The sequence below is a fragment of the Pseudoliparis swirei genome, chromosome 3 (assembly GCF_029220125.1).
Source record: "Pseudoliparis swirei isolate HS2019 ecotype Mariana Trench chromosome 3, NWPU_hadal_v1, whole genome shotgun sequence".
Classification (NCBI taxonomy): Eukaryota; Metazoa; Chordata; class Actinopteri; order Perciformes; family Liparidae; genus Pseudoliparis; species Pseudoliparis swirei.
The window spans coordinates 4,319,696-4,333,008 of record NC_079390.1 but is presented as its reverse complement, the minus strand read 5'-3'; the positions used below and the strand labels follow the sequence as shown (position 1 = coordinate 4,333,008).

Here is a 13,313-nt window from a genome sequence, read left to right as displayed (position 1 = left end):
TTATTTAAGACGCATTGACATTTTGGGGAACCTGCATCCTTTTGCAACAACACAACAGCAAAAGACTGCAGTAAACAACAACAACAAAAACACTCTCAAACACGGCAGGTGATAAATAGTATTTAAATGTTGTTATTTAAACCTTTATCCAAACAGGTGAATCCCATTGAGATTAAAAATCTCTTTTTTTTAGGGTCAGCTGTACAAGACAAGCAGCGACATAAGAAAAACATATAGTTACAAACAAAAAACACAGAACAAGACGAGTTAAAAGAAACTCAAAGTTAAGAGACGAGTGACATAACCGAGTTCATTAAAGACACATTGACATTTTTGGGAACCTGCATCCTTTTGCAACAACACAACAGCAAATGACTGCAGTAAACAACAACAACAACAACAACAACAAAACATTCTCTGATATGGCAGGGCCCAATGGGGTGAAATAGTATTTTTTTAAATTTATTTAAACCTTTATCTAACCAGGTGAATCCCATTGAGATTAAAAATCTCCTTTTTCGAGGGTGACCTGCACAAGACAAGCAGCAACATAAGAAAAACATATAGTTAAAAAAAAACTAAAAACAAAACAAGAAGAGTTAAAAGAAACTAAAAGTTAAGAGGCAAATGACATAACCGAGTTCATTAAAGACACATTGACATTTTTGTGAACCTGCCTCCTTTTGCAACGACACAACAGCAAATGACTGCAGTAAACAACAACAAAAAAACCATTTTCTAATACGACAGGGCCCATTGGTGTGGAGAGTAGGCGCACACATGCTGATGATGAACGATTAGTCGAGTAATTGTTGATTGGCAGAAAATTAATCAAGAAACGTCATAACTGTTGGAGCAATTTATCAACCGTTTTACAATGCATCGCAAACTGTTGGTGCAGAAAACGGAAAAGGAAGAGCAAAACGCACCCACAGAAAGTGTTGATTACGCTCATTAGCATTCATAATCCTGGTGTCTGGCATCCCACCATTGTTTTATGCTTCTTTCTTTTTGCATTTAAGGAAAGATTTTTTTTACAAGACAGAAAACAACAATAGGGCCACTTTAAAAAAAGAAACTACTTAATTAACCCTTAAACTTACCCTCCAAGAGGAACATGTGACACGCTGGGGCCGCCTCTTGTTTAAGATAAGATATATACTTTATTAATCCCCAAGGGGAAATTAGTTCTCTGCATTTAACCCATCCTTAGTTATTAAGGAGCAGTGGGCTGCAGTGATGCGCCCGGGAAGCAACTGGGGGTTCAGTGCCTTGCTCAAGGACACTTCGACTTGCAACTAATGGGGAGAGCCGGGATCGAACCGACAACCTTGGGGTTGCAGGACGACCCTCTCACCCCACTGAGCTACAGCTGCCCGCGAGCATCAGAGAGAGAGAGAGAGAGAGAGGGAGAGGGAGAGGGAGAGGGAGGGAGGGAGAGAGAGAGAGAGAGAGAGGGAGGGAGGGAGGAGAGAGAGATGAGGGAGAGAGGGAGAGAGAGATGAGGGAGAGAGAGGGAGGGAGGGAGGGAGAGGGAGAGGGAGGGAGAGAGAGAGGGAAGGGGAGAGAGAGGGGGAGAGAGAGAGGGAGAGGGAGGGAGGGAGGGAGAGAGAGGGAGGGAGAGAAAACGACGGTCCAGACTGGACTTACAACTTTTAATTTGGCCTAATTGTCATTTTGGTCCAGCGTTCAAATTGATGGGACCAGGAACACATAATTTAAGTGTAATATAACAAGTAAAATATGTGTTAACCGCACACAATATGAACAAGAAAAAACACATTTGCAATGAGCAGCTGGATGAACTACCAATATAAATGTTGTATTTATTTACATTTCGTTGCCTCTGTACCTGTACTCTAGCAATGACAATAAATTTAATCCAATCCAGTTACAGCACAACACTGACAACATGATCAGTCAGTGCAACTCATGTAAGTTCAGCTCTCATCATAATGCCATCAAGCCATGTGACTCCAGTCAGTGTGATGCTGTGACTGAACTCTGTCTGTGAGCTTGTAGTTAGTTCATAATCACAGACAGCCAGTCTGAGGCCGTCTGTCAGCTGTGTCAGTAATCCAGCTCCTGGTCTTTGATTTGGTGATTTTCTCAACTCCACTGACGAGTTTTTCGGGGCAAATTTGGTATTCATGGAAGTTTTCTCATCTGGGATTGATTCTGAACTCAGACCGTTGGTGATTACATTCACATCAACTCAACAGACATCCTCAGATTTAAATCATTATCATAATAATAAATATGAGAATCACCATTTGTGACTCCTGCATCTGTCCCTTTTCAAATAATAGAATAAATGCAATTGCAATCACTTTCAAGTAAACCAGATTGCTCTATCAGACAAGAAAAAAAAGCTCAATGTTGAGCTTTTGTTTTGAAGGACAACAGCAGAAAAGCCCAACTCACCGAGGTAAGACCTGGCAAGTCGCCAAGAATCTCGGCTGTCGCGCATGCGCAGGCGTAACCTGTTAATGCCGTAACGTAAACATGTACACGAAGGTACAGGCATTTCAACATTTATTTATTGATGACTTAGTTTTATGTCGGTGTACTTTGAGCTTGTAATATATGAAGTTATCAATAAAGGTCTTTCTGCATTTCCCCCTGCGCCCCACCTGTAGTGGTACGTTCCCCTCTTTCAGGAGCACAGCTGACAACACGGCTGTCAGAGAACCCGTTTTCAGGCGTTCATGAATCAGGCGGAGATGTTTTCTGACGTCAATCTTCCAGTCAGAAAGAAAACATTTCAGAAGACACTTCAGAAAATGTTCGAAAACAAGGAACAATGTGTTTCTGAATTTATTTTCATTTTATTTTGGAGATCGACAGGGAACGTCTCCGAGATCGACCGGTCGATCGCGATCGACGGGTTGGCGACCACTGTATTAGGGGGACACGGTCATTATTTAACCTTGTGTTCATCTGTAAACCTCTTAGCCCCGCCCCCACCCCTTTAAAAAAGGATTGGGCTGCTTTTCTGTAGCCACCAAACCTGCACGAATACGACGATAACAAACCGTGTCGTACTAACTAACTTGCTAACGGTGCTTCGGTGCTATTTGCTCGTATTTTTTTATTGTCTCCATTCTACGCATGAAAAAAAACGTCCGATTGATGAAGGTCGGTGCTTATTGCTGAATTCATTAAAATGATTAGCTTTTTCAGAGAGTTGGTGGTAACTGAGGCGTAAAGAGGGGTCGCGCCCGGACCCTCCGCTGAATCGTAGCAGCGGTGATTTGTAGTCGGGCGAAAGAAAACCCATTTATGTTTGGGATGCAGTGAAAAAAAATTTTTGCGTAATTTTGAAAAAATGCCTAAAAATAACTAATAATAAAAAAGAATTCATGAATTCATGAAAACTAAGGTTATTATAAAAACAAATAAACACGTTACGTTTTTACCTCTCCACCTGCAAAAACATTTCACTCAAAAGCGTTATGGGCATGTTTGCGCTGTGACATCATGAGGCGCATTGTGTGTGTGTGTATGTGTGTGTGTGTGTGTGTATCAGACCTTATGAGAGGCTGCAAAAGATTCTCAATTGTTTTTGCTGCCATCTGTTCTTTTTGAGTTCAGCGGGCGCCGCTCTGCTGCGCTGTCGGCGGCAGTTTCATTGCCGATTCCACAAGTTTCCCACCCGCGCGTTGATAATTCCGTTTGACGATTTCAAGATTCAAGATTCAAGATTCAAGATGTTTTATTTGTCACATACACACACAGGGTGTGCAGTGAAATGAAAGTGGCAATGCTCAGCAGGAATGTGCAAGGGCAACAAGTACACACTATTTACAAATAAAAAACAACACAATATTTACAGTAAGTGTGTGTGTGTGTGTGTGTGTGTGTGTGTGTGCCTAAGAGGGGCAGTTGTGTGGGTCTATGTGGGGGTCCTGGTGAGGTCGGAGTTCACAATCCTGATGGCCTGAGGAAAGAAACTCCGTCTCAGTCTCTCTGTTCTTGCAGCGTGACTACGGAGGCGCCTGCCTGACCGCAGCAGCTGAAACAGTCTGTTGTTGGGGTGGTGAGGATCCTTCATGATCCTGCCGGCTCTGGTTCTGCACCTCCTGGTGTACAAGTCCTGCAGGGTGGGGAGTGTAGTTCCAATAGTGCGCTCAGCCGAACGCACTACTCTCTGCAGAGCCTTCCTGTCCTGAGCGGAGCAGTTGCCAAACCAGGCTGTGATGCTTCCTGTCAGGACGCCTCTACAGCTCCAGAGTAGAAGGACTGAAGGATCCTCTGGGAAACTTTAAATTTCCTCAGCTGCCTGAGGTGGTAGAGGCGCTGCCTTGCCTTTCTCACCAGAGTGTCTGTGTTTGTTGACCATGTCAGATCCTCGGTGATGTGGACTCCCAGGTATTTATACCCGCTCACCCTCTCCACAGTAGTCCCGTTAATCCCCAGTGGTGAGTACGTCCTCTGTTGTTGTACCTTCCTAAAGTCCACAATCAGCTCCTTAGTTTTGGTGACATTCATGATGAGGCTGTTGTCCTGGCACCAGAGTGACAGATCAGCAACTTCCTCCAGGTAGGCCTTCTCGTCGTTGTCGGAGATCAGGCCCACCACCACTGTGTCATCCGCAAACTTGATGATGGTATTGAGTTGAACCTGGCCACACAGTCATGTGTGTACAGGGAGTACAGTAGGGGCTGAGGACGCAACCCTGGGGGATCCTGTGTTCAGGGTGAGGGATTTGGAGGTGTGTCTGCCCACCCTGACCACCTGTGGCCTGGCGGTCAGGAAGTCCAGGATCCAAGCACACAGGGGGTGTTCAGTCCCAGCTCAATCAGCTTGCCGGCCAGTCTGGAGAGGACTAAGCTGCTGTAAGCTGAACTATAATCAATGTCCAGTAGTCTCACATAGCCCCCTCTGGCTGTCCAGATGAGAGAGTGTGGTGTGCAGTACCTGGGAGACAGCATCATCCGTGGATCTGTTTGGGCGATAAGCAAACTGCAGCGGGTCCATGGAGGAAGGGAGGAAGGCGCAGATGTAGTCCTTTATCAGCCTCTCAAAGCATTTCATGACCACCGAGGTGAGGGCCACCGGTCGGTAGTCATTCATACATGCTGGAGAAGCATTCTTGGGCACAGGGACAATAGTGGATCTCTTGAAGCAGGCGGGGACCACGGACTCAGCCAGGAGAGGTTGAATATTGTGGTGAACACTGGAGCTAGCTGGTTAGCACAGGTCTTCAGTACTCGCCCAGATATGCCATCTGGACCTGCAGCTTTCCTGGTGTTCACCCTCAACAGAGCCCTCCTCACACTGTGCTCGGTCACAGAGTGTGTGTTCATCCCCAGCGGTAGAACTCACCTCGGCTACGCTAACGGTGTTGTTGTTAGCCGGCGAGCTAGCGCTGTTGTTGCTAGCCTCAAACCGTGCATAAAATGAGTTCAGGTCGTCCGCTAGGGATGCGTCGGCACTCACCATTGCGCGGGGTCTGCTCTGGTAGTTTGTGATAGTCCGTAGCCCCTGCCATAGGCGCCTGGTGTCGCGCTGCTCCATCTGTGATTCCACTCTGTCTCGGTAAAAACCTCCGTTCGCGTCGCCAACGCCGAAGTCACCGTCGTGCGTTAGGCGCCACATTAATGTCTGTGAGCAGAGCGACTCTTGTTGGACACGGGGATTTGAGAGTCGGCGTGTTGTCCCCGGCGCCGGATGCGTTCAAAGCTCAGTGGCTGCAGGCCTCATCTCTCCACGGGGAACTTTGAGGAGACAAACACACAGAAACACACGACTAAACACCATTGAATACAAATGTATTACACAGCACTGCTACCCACAATTCACTCTGCTACATGCATACTGAATTATAACAATTTAATGGGGCCACGTTCAGGACGATATCCAGACCTCCATAAAGATGGACCCGGAGGGTGTTTTTTTCTTCTTCATGCTTCATTGGTTATGTAAATCTACCGCATTACCATGATGCGTAAAATGTTTGAAAGAAGAATTTAGATTTGCCATGTGCATATCTTTAACGTATCCCAGGGCATACATATCTGTTTCAAAAAATAATATATAAATATTTATATATATTTATATATGTGTATATATATTTCTTTCTATTTATATATTTATATTAATATTATTTTGTATGTATATATATATGTATTTATATATATATATGTATTTATTTATATATATATATGTGTGTATATATATATGTATTTATTTATATATATATAAATCATTTTAATACAAAAATATAAATATTTGATTTATATATTTATAATATATATTTAGAACAAAAATATTATATATATATATAAAAATCCACACAATGACGACGTCTGAACTTGAGCAGTTGCTCTGCCAGTTGGTGGACAGACAGGCTGGAGTACAGGGCAGCAGACCGGCCTGCAGGGCACTGGGGACGGCAGACACTTTGCCCCCCCCCCACCTCCCACCTCCTGCCCCCCCCTGGGTCAGTGATGAGGGACAGAGGACACCACGGGGGGCCCGCTGACACCTGGGTCTCTCTGAGAGAGTCTGCTTCTCATCTGGCCTCTTTGTTTCCCTTCCTAACACCTCGCCGCTCGAGACATCGCGTGTATGCCAGCCCGGCTGCATTCGGTGCCCGACGTTTTCCTTTTGTGCGTCGTGACGTACGATGAGTGGAAAGCGCGCTCCGATCCAGGGCCGCTACGACGAAGGCAAATCGTTACAAATGCCCAAAGACATCGGGCGGTGATTTCCAAAAAAAGGAGAGAAAAAAAACGATGCGTCGACAAACCGGAGGAAGTCCGCGTGTCAAAGGGGAAGCAGCGGCGAGCATTCAAGCGGGAAACAAACACCGCGCCGTATTTGCATCTCGGGTTCAGGTTCACGCTCGCACACACACACACACACACGATGAGGCTTGAACCCCCCCCCCCCTGCGAGATGCCGGCCCTCATCCCCGATGTGCTCGCGTTAAGCGGAGATGAAACATTGATGCTAAAATAAAAAAAAATTAAAAGAGGAGCGGCCTTGATTTGGAGCAGATGTGACATGTTTGTGACCTACTTCTGTCCCTATTAGGAATTAAAATTGTATGACGACGACTGGGGGGCGACTGAAGAATGATACATGGGTTGGGGGGGGGGGGGGGGGGGGCTCGGCGGGGGTGGAAAAGGGAAAAACAAAAGGTCACACACACGGAGGGAAATATCTGTCTGTTTACGGATATTTAATAAGCGCACGACAAAAAACACAAACTGGAATATTGACCCCGGACGCCACCCGCCGAGCCCGAGTGCTAATGGCTCTTTAATTGGTTGAGTGTTTGCGTGGTGGAAGCTGGAGACAGATGTTGTCTGTCTGCCCCCCCACCCCCTGTAGGAGGCGAGAGTGGGGCTCTCTGATAGGCCGCTGCATATGGAGCCAGGAGTTGGAGCTGGGCTGGAGCCCCTTTAGCTCCTTAATGCTGCATTTAGTCTGCGTGGGAAGAAAGATTCATATCCACACTCCGCATGCCGTTCCCCTTCTGGACACGCCGGGCTTTGAGAAGGATGCTGGGTTGTTTTTGTGTGTTGATAAATGGACAATGGCTGCTCAAGAAAAAGTTGTGCGTCCGTCTTGGACCGCGCCCTCGTTTGTCTTTCTTAGCGACTCCTTCTTTCTCTCTCTCTCTCTCTCTCTCTCTCCATCTCTCTGACTCAGCGAGGCACGACTGTGTGTCGTGAGAGAGATCATATCCTCTTGACCTTGCTCCAGGAGTTCTGATATATTTCATCTCTCATCGATTTTTCTATCCTCTGCCGGGTTTTTTTCTTTTTTCTGTTTTGCTCTCCCTCCCCCCCCCCCCCCTTCCATTGCCATCTCTCCCCCTATCCACCGAGTCATTTTCCTCTCTCGCCTCTCGCACAAAAAAACATACCGACGGAATTTCTATTGGAATGGTAAAAAAAGAAGAGAAAGCGAAGAGGAGAAGAGGATCGCATTTTTCCCATCAGAGTGAACGATGAGAAGATGTCCGCAAACAAAGAGAAAAATCCAGGGAAAGCCGGTGAAGTAAAGATGAGAAAGGAAAATCGATACGCTCGCATTCACGCGGGTGCAAACACACAGACACACATATACAGAAGACGAGGTGTGTGTGTGTGTGTGTGTGTGTGTGTGTCATACGCAGAGGCCCTACTTACGGCCATTTATGCCTTTTTCAATAACAGCAGCACTTCACTCCGAGGTCCCTGAACACTTTCGGTGTCGCTCCCTGCGAAAAGGAAAAGAAGAGACACAAAACAAGTTCTTTCACCGGGCGACTTCTTGACCTCGAGCCCCCACCGCTAATGTGTTTCTGACGAACACAGTCTGTCTCATTAGCATTCACGCTGCTGAAGGTCACGGGGTCGCCACACACCGGGTGGCGTAGTGGTCCAGGTTCACGGTTATCGTGACCCCGGGCGTAATGTTGTGAGGTGAATCCCGACCTCAGCTGTCACTCAAAGCCCCCCCCCCCTTCACGCCTCGTTAGGGATGAGAAGTGAGAATAAACATGGAGGCGAAAAGACGACAAAACGAGAGACGTCTCGCGGAGGAATACCCCGTCAAGTCATATCATCGGTTTGTGTCATGTCATCGCGGACGGACGCACACACACACACACACACACACACACACACACACACACACACACACACACACACACACACCTCTCTGTCGTGAGCAGCTCCCAGAGAGCAGCGCCGTTTTTTCCTAAGTAATTCATATCCGGGGAGGTCGGCGCAAACTAAGCAGCATGAACAGACTCCCTATTGATTTGTCGGCTCGATTCAAAACCCCGCGTTATGCAACATCTTCATCGTCATCATCACTAATTATTCTCTTCATTTAGCCATCGAGAAAATGTGCGCGTGTGCGCATAAACGTGCTTATGTGATCGGATTAATTCATCCACTGCCAGATATATTTATATGCGAGGGAGATGGAGATTTTGGACAGTTATCTATTTCAATAATGTCTCCACAAAAAAAATCAATTGAGGTGCTTCCATAATTATCCGACTCATTGTGTTGTGATGATTCTTTTTTGCTGTCGTCCCCTTTCTTGCTCTGGTGCCTTTGTTTGTTCTTTTCTATACAAAGAGGGAAACAGAGGGGCAGGTCAGTGTCAGGACTTCATGAATTCTCAAGCAGGCGCCATTTAAGTATATATTTATGCCCAAACAACTCTCTCTGTGTGTGTGTGTGTGTGTGTGTGTGTGTGTGTGTCTCCTCGCAGCATTGTCTAACCTGCTAACAAGAGAAAGGTTACAGCACTGCCACTATCCAGCGTTCTTCTTCAATTGGCATTTGTAGAGACACACAGAGACATTAATAAGCAAATTGGAGTTCAATAGGCAGCAGATCACATCATTGGGATGGATGGAAATGATATTCAATGATTCTGATGGTATAACATATATTTCAGTAACCAGCTGATGATCAGACAAGGTATTTGACAGCTATTGAACCTGCACTAAAACAGTTACTTCAGGTCATTTATGAGTGTCATTTTTGTTGTAACAATCTTGTTATCTAATACAGGGGTCCCCAACCCCCGAGCCGCGGCCCGATACCGGTCCGCGGCTTGGTTGGAACCGGGCCGCGGAAAAAAAGTGAATAAATAAAGTTTTACATTTTTTTTTTTAATCAGTCGGAAAAATATATTATTTTGAAAAAGGACCGGATCCACCCGTGTGTACGTCTGATACGTGTTCATGAGTCTTAAAGTTCGGGTTTATCGCTGCAGGCTAGTCTCACGCGCCGAACCCTCTGCTGGCGGCACAGTGACAAAGAATCTTCAAACAGATTCAACCTGCTCAATGAATTCTGTCACTTCAGGGAAATGACAACTGTTTTCAAGTTGGCCGATAAAGTCGCTGCTGTGTGGGCGAGTGAACAGCGGAATATTCTACATGTTTCAGACGTTGACCGGGTGGAAGAGGCTTTTAAAAGAGTTTGAGCGGTACTCCAACCACAAAAGCCCGTCCGAGCTAGAAGAAAATGTGTTGGAGATGCAAATGACGGTGGCCTTAAGGGACATTTCACACAACAACTCTGCCGGTGTTCTAATGACAGCGACCAGAACTCGGTGAGGAGCAGCGGACCAAACGTCTGTGTCGCCGTCTCCATCAGCGGCTCGTTGCAGGTAAACAAGCGCACGGCTCACACTAATTCGGCGTAATGATGAGTTGTAGTTTTGGCACTTTATGCCCTTCGTATAATTGTATGACGTCATATTTATTACGTCATATATATTGCCGGTCCGTGAAAATAATTTCTGAACCGGTCCGTGGCTCAAAAAAGGTTGGGGACCGCTGGTCTAATACAATTCATGGCGTCATACTGGTTTAATTTCTACTGTATTGTCTGGAGAGAAAACGCTAATGCAAATTTACTGAAACTCAAAAAGATGTCTTCGGCGATGATGCATCAGTAATTTATTCGGCCAGAAATCAGGGAGATGTGAATCCTATTTTTTTTTTGCACTTGCACTTGCATCCATCAGATTTATTTATTTTATTTATTTTATTTATTATTTTATTTTTAGTATTATTTTATTTGTATTATTATTTATTTTATTTGAATTTTTATGACACAAAGCATAACAAGACACATCAAAAGTACATAAAGGCACTTGGAAATATAAAATAGATATCAGTGGCATGGTTAGTTGTTGGGCATTATTGACTGTTGTTCGGGGATGATGCATCAGGCATTTCGTCAGCTCATGTGAATCCTCAAAACAAAAAAAATTCTGAATATATATACACTACCGTTCAAAAGTTTGGGGTCATCCAGACAATTTCGTGTCTTCCATGAAAACTCACTTTTATTTATCAAATGAATTGAACATTTCATAGAAAATATAGTCAAGACATTGACAAGGTTAGAAATAATGATTAATATTTGAAGTATTAATTTTGTTCTTCAAACTTCAAGCTCAAAGGAAGGCCAGTTGTATAGCTTATATCACCAGCATAACTGTTTTCAGCTGTGCTAACATAATTGCACAAGGGTTTTCTAATCAGACATTAGTCTTCTAAGGCGATTAGCAAACACAATGTACCATTAGAACACTGGAGTGATAGTTGATGGAAATGGGCCTCTATACACCTCTGGAGATATTTCATTAGAAACCAGACGTTTCCACCTAGAATAGTCATTTACCACATTAACAATGTATAGTGTGTATTTCTGATTAATGTTATCTTTATTGAAAAAACAGTGCTTTTCTTTGAAAAATAAAGACATTTTCTTCTTTTCTTTTTCTTTTATTTATTTAACCAGGAAATGCCTCATTGAGATTAAAAATCTCCTTTACAAGAGTGTCCTGGCCAAGACAGCAGCAGCAGCACGTCACACAAAGTTTATACAATACAACATAAAACATAAAACAGTGACATTTCTAAGTGACCCCAAACTTTTGAACGGTAGTGTATATATTTTCCCAGACGTGGGAGACGTACGGTTTGACTGCAGGCTAGATGCCGGTGACGGCATACCGAGGTATCGGATCAAGGCAGAGAAACAATCTCACATAATCTGAATAGTACTGAGACTAGAGGGAGAATGTGTATATTATGAAGAGAAGACAAGCAGGGAGTCTGCATTTTATTTTTTATGCTTTTTTATGACACCACACCTCCAGTCCAATAAGCCGAGTTTCAGTTGATGTTGATATTCATTTCGCTGTCGTCGAGGACAAAGCTCACTTTTTTAATATCTGTTCAGAGAGCCAGCCATCTTTGTATTATTCGGCGGTTAGAGAACAGTGAGGAGCTCCACTGGTGCGCTGTGGGTGTCGAGGCCGACAACTTGACCTGCAGTCACGGCTTCCTAAATTACATCTTGTTCTCCATCATGTCATATTCAAAGACAGATCTGTTCTCAACACTGCACAGATATTAAAAAAACCATATATATTTCAGCCGTATTTTTTAGCATGTTCAGCGGCCGACACATGAAGGTCATTTTATAGTATTTAAATAACGCTTTTGTCTTTAAAAACATTCTGCGAGCAAAGAAACCCTTGAATTAATAACTCAATTAATATTCAATAATTAGTTTCACATTCATAGTGGCTGTGTTTTTACTACTTTTCTTTTGGGAATATATCAGGGAAAAAAACAAACATATTTTTTTACCACAGGCGAAGATGAGTAATTTGTTCTGTTTTTGTTTAATGTGGTAATAAGCCTTCTCTAAACTCAACCTCGTATTATTAACACGCTTATCTTTCCAGACGCATTAATCATAAAGAAGCTCCTTCATCAAGACAATAATGTAATAAGCTCTCCTCTAGAAATAGATAGATTATTAGACAGTAGACATTTTTTATCTTGCTAATAAATGGTTAAATTGGTAGAGCAAATGTTTTTTTAATTCCTTATCCTCTTATCCCGAGTTGTTCCTGTACAAATTATCGTGAATAACAAGTGAGGAAAGTAATGTTGCTGATAATTCTCTCCTGATGATTAATATCGTTTATATTAGCACAACGTCGGGTTGAGACTTCATGTTTTTAATAGTGTGTTCATGATTTTCAAAAGCAGAGGTTTTGGTGCAACAAAAATAGGTTCAGGTTACTTTTTGTACTCGTAGGTAGACGTGGTTTTTAGTGAGAGTGAGGCATTCATCTCGAAAAACATTAAAATTAACACAAAAAAACCCCAAGGTAGACATGATGATGAGAGTACAGAAGAAACACGTACAAAAAAAAGAACACAAAAATAACACATTGAAAACCCCAAAAACACGAGGACGCCAAACTCTCATTTTTCTTTCTTCTTCTTTTTTCTCCACATAAATTGCATAGTTATGCTTTGAATTCCGCTTTCAACGTTCTGACCAATATCGGAGCGCCGACCCTGTAAAGATGTAGCGGCGTAATGAGCAAAGAAGAGAGTCGCTCCCGATCTTTGTCTTGTTTTACGAGCGTCTCCTCGCTTTGGTGACTCAGCCGGCAGATTTGCGGTCGTGACATCGCCCCCTAGCTTGTGGTGGCGGCGCTGCGCCGCTCCCTAGACGATGGCTACCACTGGTAGCGCCCACCCTACAGTTCACCCTCAGATGAACACTGTTAGCGCGAGGGGTGGGTATCGTTTGGGTTTCTTCCGATACCGGTGCCAAACCGGTACTTTTAAAACGATAGCGGTGTCTAAACGGTGCCTGAACCGATACTTAAAAAAAGAGAAGGCACAAAACTACGATTGACAACGACGACATTAAAAACCTCTTTGGCCGTATTCCCTGTAAAAGCCGTTCTCATGGAGCACTGACAAAAAACGGATATCAGACTGTCGTGCTCGTAGCTCGTAGCTTGCGCTA

General features: G+C 44.2%; 1 protein-coding gene across 3 annotated transcripts in view; it reads left to right on the top strand.

The window, feature by feature from the left end:
• cadm2a (cell adhesion molecule 2a) overlaps nt 1–13,313 on the top strand; it is a 277,677-nt gene that overhangs the window by 34,815 nt on the left and 229,549 nt on the right. The window lies entirely within an intron of this gene.